Raw genomic sequence first — 12,700 nt, 5'->3', positions numbered from 1 at the left:
CCTGGGGCTGGCTCAGTCAGAGCTGGGAAAGCGAAAGTTGTTTTGACTTTGAGACAGCTTGGAGATTGCCTGCCTGAGAGGCAGAAAAACAGCTCAAAAAGGAGCTTTTGGATTTTTACTAGCTCGAGAGTGGAGAGCTGAGGCTTGGATTCAAAATGGATGCCAAGGACAGGGGGAGGGAAGAACGGAGTTCTAATTCCCCCACTGATGAAGCTACTGGAGAGGATGCTGTAGCTTTGAACGCTGTTCGATGCTACAATTGTGGACAGGCTGGGCATCTTCAGCGGAGCTGCAAGAAGCCATGCCAGCCGAAAGGAGCGAAGGGCCGCTCAGCAAAGCCTGAGGCGTCAGGCAAAGGTCATACCAAGCCTATGGTGGAACCTGCAAAGGCCCTGATGGCGAAAGGAACCACGCCAGATGTTGGGAACTCGTTTGTAATTGACACTGGATGTAATTTTCATATGTCCCCGCACAGAGGACTCTTTTCGACGTTTAAGAAGCAAAGCTTCGCTGTGGAACAAGCCAACGGTCAGAAGCTGGAGGCGACTGGGGTTGGATCCGTGTATCTTAAGAGTCTGAACTTGACAATACACAATGTTTACTTGGTTCCTGAACTGAAGTTCAATCTGCTGAGTGTTTCGCAGATTGCAAAGAAAGGACTGAAACTGTCCTATGATGATAAGAGCTGCGAGATCTTCAAAGATGGAGAGTTATATCTTTCTGCCAGACAGAAAGGTGGACTGTATTTGTTGGACTTTGACCAAAGTGATTACATGGAATGTAATTCTGAGTCTAACATGATTTCTCTTGCAGGTGTGACCAAAACAAGCGCCAAGAAGGTGGCCAGGGTCGACAGAGCGTTTCAGCGGGTGTATGCTGATGTGATTGGTCCTCTAGAACCATCTAGAGGCAATGCAAGATTTTATCTTGTGTGTGTGGATCATTTCTCTAACTTTGTCTGGGTTTATGTGTTAAAGAAACCACAGGAAGCCTTAGAAAGGTTTCAGGAGTTTTGTGACAAAGTTAAAGATATGCATGGTGCTAACATTGATTGTCTTTTGACAGATGAGAAGCAGATTTTTCTTTTACAGGATTTCCAGAGGTTCCTGCAGAAGAATGGGATAAGACACAAGATTGCTGTTTCAGCGGAAGCGTGGAACAGGGGTGTCTGTGTACGGGTGAACAGAGAATTGCAAAAGGGGATGAATGCGCAATTGCTTAGTTCACATCTGCCACATGAGTTTTGGGCGGAGTCACTCATGTCGTTTTGTCATGCATGGGTGAGAAAGGTTTCGAAAGAGTTGGGAAGTTCTCCTTTTGAGAAACTGTTCCAGAGAAAACCTTCTGTTGCCCATTTCAAGGTTTTTGGGTCTCATGTGAGAACAGAAGCTCCAGGTGGAGTAAAGAATGCCAGAGGCATTTTTGTGGGGTATGAAAAGGGTCTCTACAGAGTAATTTTGTCTGAATCTGGTCAGGTGATTCTCACAAAATTTCTAGAGAGTGCTCCTGAAAAGGAGAGAGTGATAGTACACACATTTCCCACAGAGGACGATTCAGATGATGATGATGATTTCACAGAGTACAGTGGAACTGAGAGCGACAGTGATAGCTCAGAGAGCTCAGTTGTCACAGTCATTGAGAGGAAATCTCACACAACGGATAGACCTTCACAGGTGAAGGAGGAACCACTGTTTACTGTTGGAACTGGTTCTGCTAAGAGTCCTGAGACTGAACCAGTGAGCAGAGAGGATCAGCACCTCATACGCAGGTCTGAGAGAGTCACAAAGGGTGAACCACCCAGAAGGTACTCAGAAGAGTATGCTAATTTAGCTGTTGCATGTGTTGCTGTTGTAAACAACCGAGGACAGGTTGGAGCTGTGTCTAAGTCAGAGACAAAGACACAACAGAGAGTTGCTAGCCAAGGTAATGCAGATGCACTCATTCCTTGGAAGCCAGACAACCAGAGAGGTACACTGGGGAAACCAGTGGCGGGTAGTTCCAAGGGTGGAACTGAAACAACAGGGGAGTGTTATGTGTATAACAACTGTTTGTTTTCTTCTCTGGATCACGCTATGCATGCCGCAACACGCATTGATTCTTTTGGGGGAGGTTGTTACGAAAAAGGAGCAATGCTGCTGAGTGCTCCAGATGGCTGGAAAGCCAAACAGGATGTTGATGTTTTGGGACTGTACCGTGGGAAGCAGGGACAGTCTATTATGTGCTCTGAGCACCGGATGTTAGCTCAGAGTGTCACATGACCCTGTACTGGAAGTACATGGGTGGAGTTATTCTCTCTCTGCAGCTGGGTATCAGAGAGTGCAGACATGTTGTTCTCTGCACTGAGGAAAGACAGAAATAAAGGCATGTAAATACATTTCTGTCTGTCTCTTTCCCCTCCCTGGGGATGGCAGGGAGTGAGGGAGGAGGAGTGGTTGTGTTCTTCTCACGTTTGAGGAGAATCGGCCGATAAAGACCTCGCCTTGTCCTGCCGGGAGTCGCTGACGGGGAGGTCAAGGAATCAAAGCCGGGCACCTGGAGAGTGCCAAATTCCTCTGATTGATGGGCTTGATTCAACAGATAGATGTTCTTATCAACATGAAAATATGCATCCATTTCATTAGGACCCAGTTGTGCATGTAGAACATGACCTGAACAGAGGAGATTGTACATTTAGTATGACTTTTTTTAGAAATGTTTTTTTAAAACTGAATTTGGTGGGGTGTGATTTATTGTTGTACATATTGTCCCTCCATGAGAATGAATTCTTGAAATGTTAGCCCCAGGAACTGCAAGGAATCTTTGGGAAGTCAGGCCACACGGTCTTCATTTGAGAGGTGGAGAAGGATGACTGAATTAATGCTGTAACTTCACCAAAAGTTATTTCCAACCTGTGGATACTCCAGCAGAAGTGAGAGCTTTCAGACCGTTCTGAATTTCCCAAATAGCAAACTATGACTAAACTGCCAGGCCATTGTTCTTTTTCCTCCGGAGATGTAAAACAAACCATAGCAACCACGCATGCTATATAAACAGTTATGATAAACCTGCATTTTCCTCACTGAACGCGGCACAAGGATTATGACAGCCGAACGCCTTCTTGATGCAGAGCTGCTTAAAAAGCAAGGTTCTTTACATCACAGGAGAACGTAAGTGAAAGAAGAAGCTTCGTCTTCTCATCCCCTCCCCTTCCCCCGCTTCTGTTTGGCTTTTCCGATTCAGCAGTGAATGCTGAAAAGTCTCTGGGAAGGGAACTTCAGAAGAGACGCCAAGATGAAACTACTAAATTAGAACTTATCAAGAAGTTTGATTCTATTCCTCTGGGTCTGGATCACCGCAATATTTTCCTGTCCCACTTAGAGATGCAAAGGCTTGGAGGGGAAAGCAGGAAAAATTGTGGGGAAATCCCCAATTTTTCTGTTCCCCCATATACAGAGTGAGTCCTTTAAAAGAGGCCCCATGGATACAGAGTACACATGTTCCATGGGGCTGCTTTTAAAAGACTCATGTTTAATAAAACATTAAACATATTTTTAAAAAAAATTCCCCAAGCACGACTGCCTTCCAATGTCTTCTAAAGGTTGTAAGGTAATAAGGTAAAGGACCCCTGGAGAGTTAAGTCCAGTCAAAGGCAACAATGGGGTTGTGGTGTTCATCTCACTTTTCAGGCAGAGGGAGCCGGCGTTTGTCCGCAGACAGCTTTCTGGGTCATGTGGCCAGCATGACTTAACCGCTCCTGGCGCAGCAGAACACTGTGACAGAAACCAGAGGGCGCGGAAATGGCATTTACCTTCCTGCCACTGTGGTACCTATTTATCTACTTGCACTGGTGTGCTTTCAAACTGCTAGGTTGGCAGAAGCTGGGACAGAGCAACTGGAGCTCACCCCGTTGTGGGGATTCAAACTGCTGACCTTCTGATTGGCAAGCCCAAGAGGCTTGGTGGTTTAGACCACAGCACCACCCGTGGCCCGAATAAACAAGCACACAATCACTGATAGGTACACCTACCATTGTGAGGCTCAAAGTGATGAAGATGATGCCTCCCCAGCTGTTGCCATTGGCTGTGGGTTTCTTGTGATGTCACACAAGCCCTTGGCAACTGAGTGGATATAAAGGCAGGCCAAGGGGAAAGCCCTTTTTTATTTCTAGCAGGACACACCTGGCAGTGGATGTGACATTCAGCACTGCCCAGGTTTCTTCCACTTGGAGGAGGCAAACTGGTGAATGGAAGGAGGCAATCCTCTGGCAGTGGGATGCCAGGGAGCGATAATAAGGCAAATTTGCTTGCTTGAAGGCCGCTGGTATCCGTAGTTAGAAGCTGGCGGACGTGCCACCCGTGCCCCTTTTAAAAGTTCTTGTTAAGTTGTGGGTGAACATATCAGACGACACAGCGATTCTTCCAAAGCAGCTCTTTATTTGTAAGCTGGAACAGAACTGAACTGAGGAGCTCAGTCAGCCTGCTTCTATAGAGCTCCAGAACAAAGTAAATGTTGCAACTTTCTAAAACTATCCAATCACTAAATGTCACTTTCGATCCTTCATTTGCATAACTATCTACAGTATCCCCCTGCTGGCCCAGGGTGATAACTTCAGTACATAACAGTTCTACTGTTACTTAGCTTCTTGGCGCTGGGGGGGGGGGCGGTCACATAACTCCATACCCTCCAACATTTCTCCAATGAAAATAGGGATTCCCTACCATGCCCTCCAACATTTCCCTGATGAAATTAGTGACGTCCTGAGGAAAAAACGGGGCATTCCAGGATCAAATCAGAAACAGGGATGGCTTCTGTAAATCTGGGACTATCCCTGGAAAATGGGGACGCTTGGCAGGTCTGTTGTAGGAGTGTGGCATGTGAGAGCAAACAATTTGTAGGAGCAAATGATTAGTCATAGGCTGAGGGGGGAATAAAAAATGACTACAGACTTATTGGTTATACTTCGCAGGCCTTTCATATGGCATGGAACCTTCCATCGGGCAGCCTGATTGATGCCTGGTGAGAACAATCATCTCAGTCTGAGTGAGCAACTAAGTTTGTAGATGATTTATAAACAAACAAAAACAAACAAACAAGGGGACAATAAAATACAACTCATATTTTAGCCAAATATATGTACATACACATATCCACATGCCAGCAGCCAGCACAGTAGGCCAGCTTTCTCCAATGTGGTGACTTCCAGATGTTTTGGACTACATTTCCCATCAGCCCATAGTCAATTGTAAGAGATGATGGGTGTTGTAGTTCAAACTTGTTGGAGAAGCTGTGTCCAGTGACTTGAATCAAGGCACCAACAGCACAACATCACCTCCAATGTAACGTTGTCAATATCTGGTCAGGCCAGTCACTTGGTAGAGTCACTGGAAGCCTCCTGACAGGAAGTAGACAAAGTCCCTTCCTGTCTGACATTTTAGCTACTTTAAGAGCCTGAATGCAGTCTCCTTGGGGTTGTTGAAGTAAAAGCTAGCAAATATGACAATTGTTACAGGATTGAACTCAAAAGCAGCCTCCTCTGCTCTCCAGTAAAATTCATGTAGACTTTCTCATTACATAATTTCCCAGACTTTCTTTTCCGCCCACTAGAGTTGCTTTTGGGTCTTTGAACTCCCTTGCCTCCTTATTTAACAGACACAAGAAGTGATATTATCACATGAAGTGCCTCAGCTCTCATCATAATTTGGATAATTATGATAATCTGTTTTACCCGCTTTCCCCTTGAAAAACAAAACATTGTCTTTTAGCCCCAAATGTCCCCAATCTCATGTACCTCTTCAATGAATGTGCAGCAAATATTCACAATCTTTGACATACGTGCTTTAATGCTGCCAGATAACAAATTTTCTTCCTCCTTCCTCTCACTCAGTATCCTGTAATAATGTTTTGGTAGGTGGAACCCGCTGAACCAGCCATGAACAAGTCAGGAACCAAAAAGAGGCATCCAGAGTGGACCTGTTTCGTTAACTGGAGAAGAAATGGCTTTGCAGATGTCACGGAAGCTGGATATGGGTGAAAGGTAAGGAAAACTATCACTGTCGTCTTCTAATTAGCAGGTGAGGAACTTTTTATTCTTTTATTTGTAGCTAACCATTTCCTTGAAGGACATATCGCATTAGTGTGAAATCCAAATAAAGAATCATAGTACTGTTTAGTTAAAATAGATAATCCTACCTTCCAACCTGCAAAAGCATATTGTGACTTGAGCGTGATTCAGTACTTTGGGTTGGAGAAGGCATAGGCTTGGACTGGGCAGTGGCCTGGCATGGGGGGGGGGTGCCACACACAAAATTGTTAGGGGGCGCAAAATTTCAACAGCCGGTGCTGTCTCAACACAACTGTCCGCTTTTGTTGCAGTGCTCTGTTGAAAATGGCTTCTCTACGCAAACCAGGAAGTGACCTCTCCAGACAACAGAATGACTCTTCGTTTCTTATCTCTGTGGCTGCAATCTCCTGGGCCACACAGATGCCATTAGGCAGCTGAATGTGCATACATACTCCTTCCATTTCCCTCCTTCCCACCCAACAGCCCTGGGCACTGGCAACCGACGCTATGCCACTAGGACAAGGGAAATGGTAGTTCTCCAGATGTTGATGGACTCTAACTCCCAGAAACCCCAGTCAATATAGCGAATGGTCGGGGATGATGGGGGTTGTAGTTCAACATCTGGAGGGCCACAGATTACGCACACAGAGTCTACATTGTTGGTTGTGATCTATCTGTTCCACTTCACATATTATACATGTTATTATACAGTACATCTATCCCTGCCTTAGGGTCTATGCTGTTGCTTGTGAGCTGTCTGACCTATATTGTGAACGACTGCACTACACCTAAAATATTATGTGAGCATCAACAGGAACATTTTCAGTCACATACAACAAGCATGCCAGGGAACTGAGAATGGTTGTTGGAATGCCACCACAAGCATCAGAGATACATTTGGGGGGGGGGGGACACAGACCTGAGAGTGGGCCCCTTTTTCTTCTTGCATGTGTAAATCCTTTGAAGGAAGAAACAGTATGAGTGGCAGCCACCTAGTCAAAAATGCCAGCAGGCAGGTGGGGAATTCATAGAGATTTCTGCTGGGGAGGGAAAACTTAATCTCCCCACCACCACCAAGCACTGTGTTGTTAATAACAATCCTTTTCACTTGCACCTGATATTTAATTTCTTTTTCCAAAAAGAAAGTATATGGTTATGAACCACAGCATTAAAAATCTTATGTTGTTGTGTTCTGAGATGCTGAGTTAGGAATTCCCCTTCGTGTAATCAGCACCAGATTTTGGGTGGTGCTGGCAGTTTCCCTGCACAGGGTGCTGAGCTGAGAGGGTGCAAATCTATGACGTAGCACAGTTTCGAGCATGTGCAGAATGGAAGACCAGAGGCGTTGTGTCACCAAAGTCTGGCCCTGTGTGCAATTAACAATCCCATCAGATGATTAATCCCATGAAGAAGGAAGTGGGAGAGGGCCATGGGTTCTGTCGCTCCTTGCCTGCCCTCTTCATGCTGAGGGACACATCTTTTCTTTAAAGTCATACCTCAGGATAAATGTGCTTCGAGTTAAGTATTTTCAGGTTGCGCTCCACAGTGACCTGGAAGTAACGGAGCGCGTTACTTCCGGGTTTCGCTGCGCGCATGTGCAGATGGTCAAAATGACATTATGTGCATGAGCGGAAGTGGCAAAACACAACCCGCGCACATGCAGACGCGCGGACACGGGTTGCGTTCGCTTCAGGATGCGAATGGGGCTCTGGAACGGATCCCGTTTGCATCCCGAGGTACCACTGTATTTGCATAGGCTCCACCTTTGGTTCAGAACCAGAGGTGTAGTAATCTCGGGTCACAAGGGGGTCAACAACTCAAGGTCCCAACAGCATCCCTGTCTCCCTAGTCTTAGCCACTGAGAAGAAGACTTCTCACACTTTGGGCTGACTGAAAGATTGAAAGGACATGAGACAGCCACTGAAGATTGGCTCCTCAAGTCACTCTGGAGAAGCCGCATTGGAAGAACGTTGAGGTGTTGTATATGCTCCAAAGCGAAGCATTTGGGAACACTGAAAATGTCCAGACCCCTGTTCCCCTCAAAGAGCTACAGTTCTGAGAGTTCCTGGGAAGAGCGAACCACACTGGAAATGGAGGCTTTGTGATGGGATCTCTCAGCCCTCTTAACAAACTACAGTTTCCAGGACTCTTTGGGGGAAGCCATGACTGTTTGAAGTGGTATAATACTGTTTTAAATGCACAGCGCAGATGGGGATTGAGGAACGGAGAACCCTAACTTTCCAGATGTTGTTGTACTCCAATTCCCATTGGTCAATGGTCAGGGATGATGGGAATCAATGTCTAACAACATCTAGAACAACTAGGCACTCCCCCGGGGTCATCGCTTGTGGGCGTGCCTTGGGTCCTGGCTTCCATAGGCTTCGGATGGGGCCACGCCCCCCAGAATCCTTTACCGGACTACCCTTCAGTAACTGGGGGAGGTGATGGTGCTCCTCCCCCCGTTCATCTACATAACAATACCCCAGCCAATGCCTAACCGCCACACGAGCAAAGCTTGCCGCCAGTATCCTCAGACCTGCAACCAATCCCTAATCACTGCACTTATGTCGGCCAGCCAAACATCATTCCCCCCATTGGAAAGATGCACGCCATCCCTGCGGTAGAGGGTCACCTTGCTGAATTAAATGTTGGGGTGGTCAATGACCCGTCCCCCCCCCCAGTGCTGCCACTCTATGAGCCACCAAGCGTTCCAGGATCTTTCTGGACTTATTTATAGCAATAGGGCATCTGCAATCCCTCCATGTGCACCTCTCTAACAGTGACGACCAAATAATATGCACGGGGACTCGCCGAGCGGCACCGGAAATCGCATCTGCGCATGTCCAGACACCAAAAATCACTTCTGCACAGGCGTGATTTCCGGCGTCTGGGCATGTGCAGAAGCCATTTCCGGCATCACGCTGCTCCAGTCCGGCCCACGGATGATCTCCATGGGAGTGATCCAGCCTCTAAACCTTGCCGACCCCTGATCTAGAAGGCCACATAAACCTGATTGCAGCCAGTTCTAGCAAGCAACCCAAGGAAAAGGCTTGGCTGTGTTGCAGCAGACAGTTAAAGTGGAATAAATCCACAGTTAATTAGAAAGACTGCCCCCTTGCTTAATCAATCTAAGCAAAGCAGAAATCATAAACAAACACCCTGTTCTTAGCACATTTATTTTGAAGTTAAGTCCCATTGATTTCAGTGCATCAAACTTCCAGGTTTGTCTGCTTAAGACTGCAGCTTAAGTAGGAATTGTTCAAGGGTAATGACTTCCTTTTGGTTTAAAACTTTTTGCTGTTAATCTTGGGGTATTATTGTTGCTGTCAGAACTGATAGTTCTCTTTTTCCAGCTGTAACTTTACAATTTGATTAGGAACAAGAGGCAGTGTTGTCATATTGATTTGCTTATAGCAATAACAGCTTCTCCTCAGAAGTTTTTTCTCTCTCTTCATCACAGGGTGTTCTGTGTCTTCCCAAGGTCACTGCACAGAAGCATCTCCGCAGTTAAGCTGCAATTGCCAACATAAACAGCAGAACTGCCGGATTCAGATGGAATATTCTAGAATCATAATCAGTATTTTGTACTCCAGAATATGAACATCCACATTACGTTGCAGAAACTTCAGGCTCTTTTGAGCAACAAAAGATAAGCTTGCATTTTGTAAGTGATATTCATACATTGCATTGAATGTTTGGTTGGGTGCAGACTTTACTGAAAGAAAGGCAATGACGAATGGAAATCTTTCTTTTTTGTTTTAGCTACTTATTCTTGGTACAGTACTCTCACTCTTTAGCAAAGTTCTCAGTTCCTGACGGTATGTCTGTATTCTCGGTGTATGTCTCATTCATGCTGGAGTCTCGGTTCCTGAGAGTCTGGTTTTCATTATTTACAAAAGAAAGCTTTAGGTTTCATGGCTGTGTCTACCAGTTTTACAACATGCATGCATTCCAGAGGAGTAGCTGAGTCAGGCTGCCTTTGCAAAGCTAACAAACACCAACTGAATTAAGCTTTGGTTGCATGGATTCTCATGCATGGTACCAGCAACTGGGAGGAGTAGGTAAGACAAGAAACTGGCACAATGTATGCCACCAAAAGCATAAGGTTAAAAAAGAAAGGTAAAGGACCCCTGGATGGTTAAGTCCAGTCAAAGGCAACTATGGGGCTGTGGTGCTCATCTCTCTTTCAGGCCAAAGGAGCCGGCGTTTATCCACAGACAGCTTTCCAGGTCATGTGGCCAGCAGGACTAAACTGCTTCTAGCACAACGGAACACCATGACAGAAACCAGAGTGCACAGAAATGCCATTTACCTTCCCACTGCAGTTGTACCTCTTTATCTACTTGCACTTGTATGCTTTCAAACTGCTAGGTTGGCAGGAGCTGGGACAGAGCAACGGGAGCTCACTCCATCACGAGGATTTGAACTGCCAACCTTCTGATTGGCAAGCCGAAGAGGTTCAGTGGTTTAGACCACAGTGCCACCCGCGTTGTGGTCCAAAGCAGTGGTGTCCAAACTTTTTTCAAAGAGGGCCAGATTTGATGAAGTGAAGGGCCGTGTGGGCTGGCCAAAGGGCCGACCAAAGTTGTTGACATTTTTTAAGGATTGAAGTTGAAGTTGTTGAGGGTTTTTTGGAATTTTACACCAGGAAATAAACTGCCACAGGGGCCGGATTAAACCGACTGGCAGGCCAGATTACCCCCGAAACGGACTTTGGACATGCCTGGTTTAAAGCATACCCTCCAAGTGTCCCTATTTTCCAGGGATAGTCCTGGAATTATGAAAGCTATCCCAGTTTCTCCATGGCCTCCTCCCTTGGTCAGCTTGTGGCTCGTAGTGGTGTGGTTTGGTTCATTTCCCTTACAGACTGGATTTGCTTTTTCTATTTCTTATGGGTTCAGCCCTTCTCCGTTTACAAGGGCTGACCTATTCATGGCAACAGAAGCAGCATATTGATGTGCACATTCTTTGCATGTGTAGATCTGCTCCTTCCATCTAAATGAGCGAAGCCACTGCAATGAAGGGGGAAGTTTCATGTGTGCATTGGAGCACACAGAGAGCTATAGATCAGGATGCATTTATACTGTTCCTACAAGCCAATGTGATTTAACCTGATTTCACCCCCGGAATTGTAGCGTTTCCTTGGTTCTGAATATCTGTATCTGTTTATCTGCTTCCTTTGTGCACAGTACAACTTGATCCTGCAAGTTCATGCTAATTTCTTAGTGCATTTATCAAAAATCCAAAATATAGTATAACCTAGTTATCAGGAAGGCAGGTGTCGCCATAAAAGTTCTCCAGAACAGATATATATATAAAAGTAGCTCTGCATCAAGGCTTGCAATATCTTCATTCTTCCCAGGTTGTAAGGAAGAGGAAGTAGTGGAGAATGGAAGCAATAATGAAAATAAGTTTTAACAACATGGGCTAAATTGAAGCCTAGCGTTTATTCAATTACAATGAGAGAGGGAAGGCGGGAGAAATGATTGCCGGAAAGTGTAATGTACTTTGCCAGCCCTTGCACAGTAGTGACTAAGTTTGTCATGATTGAGCATTCTGGCTCATGTATGAATGGCAAATTGAATTCACGCTGCTGTCATAATCATTCCTTTAGAGCTTCACAGGAAGGGAGGAGAGGGGAGTGATTCATTCAGAGACAGTACTGTATTCTGGGGGCTGAACAGGTAATTACGCTGAACACAGAGACAGAATTTCTGAACTGCATTAAAAACCAATAATACAAAGACAACCCATAAAGAAAAAGAAGAAAAGAGCCGAGCTTTGTACTGATCTGTTTGCAATAAGGGACTGAACACAGTGTTCTCAGGAACAATGGAACTTAATAGGTTTAGGGCACAGCGACGAAGCATCTTTGTGTATCTGTGCATATATTAGACATGAAGTTCAATGCTTTCTGGACAGGCTGGTAAAACCAACTGAGCCTTTGATCAGATTCAGTTAAATCCTTGGATTGTTTAAGGTATTCCTATGTAAATTTTGTTTGGAGGGAAGGAAGAGGAGGAAGTGAATGTCATCATTCACAATTTAGCTCACATTTGCTTTCAGGGTTATAGATGGTCTGTAAGGGCCACACTTCCCTACTTGTTGCATTTCTAAAGGATGCATTAGGGAATTGTGTTATTAAGAACAAACAGGAAAAGAGCCCGAGCATTTAAACCAATTCCTGTACTTTATAAGGGCCTTCTTGGTAGTGGCGCCAAGTGGAACACCCTCCCATCAGATGTCAAGGAAATAAGCAACTATCCTATTTTTAAAAGACATCTGAAGGCAGCCCTGTTTAGGGAAGTTTTTAATGTTTGATGCTGTATTGTTTTTAATACTCGATTGGGAGCCGTCCAGAGTGGCTGGGGAAACTCAGCCAGATGGGCGGGGTATAAATAATAAATTATTATTATTATTATTATTATTATTATTATTATTATTATTAATCAGTGTGATTTTTACATAAGCTATTTAAAAGGCATCAAGGTTTATGGCATCTGTAAGGCAAGCAGTCGCCATGTAAATTACCTACGTGCTCCTTTTAGTCTTGGCTGCCATGCAATAAGAGCTCAGGTCTGTAAGAGCACTTCTGTTTCACTGTACATGGATTATATGAAGTGCAGGCGAGATAATAGAGCATGTGCTTAGTGAACAACA

The 12,700-nt window shown here is 45.2% G+C and overlaps 1 long non-coding RNA gene across 2 annotated transcripts in view; it reads left to right on the top strand.

The window, feature by feature from the left end:
* Positions 1–9,783, top strand: part of LOC310745090 — a 127,229-nt gene extending 117,446 nt beyond the window's left edge. Inside the window, exons 2-3 of one of the 2 annotated variants that reach the window (XR_014539922.1) lie at positions 5,933–6,050; positions 9,501–9,783. This is a non-coding gene — a long non-coding RNA (uncharacterized lncRNA). Of the gene's footprint in view, positions 1–5,893; positions 6,051–9,500 lie in introns of those variants that run through there. The other variant, XR_014539923.1, reaches the window with a different exon arrangement.
* Positions 9,784–12,700: the final 2,917 nt, after the last annotated feature.

Source organism: Podarcis filfolensis, assembly GCF_964270895.1.
Source record: "Podarcis filfolensis genome assembly, chromosome: 11".
Taxonomy (NCBI): domain Eukaryota; kingdom Metazoa; phylum Chordata; class Lepidosauria; order Squamata; family Lacertidae; genus Podarcis; species Podarcis filfolensis.
The sequence above is the reverse complement of the archived record's forward strand: the minus strand, read 5'-3'. Positions and strand labels throughout refer to the sequence as shown.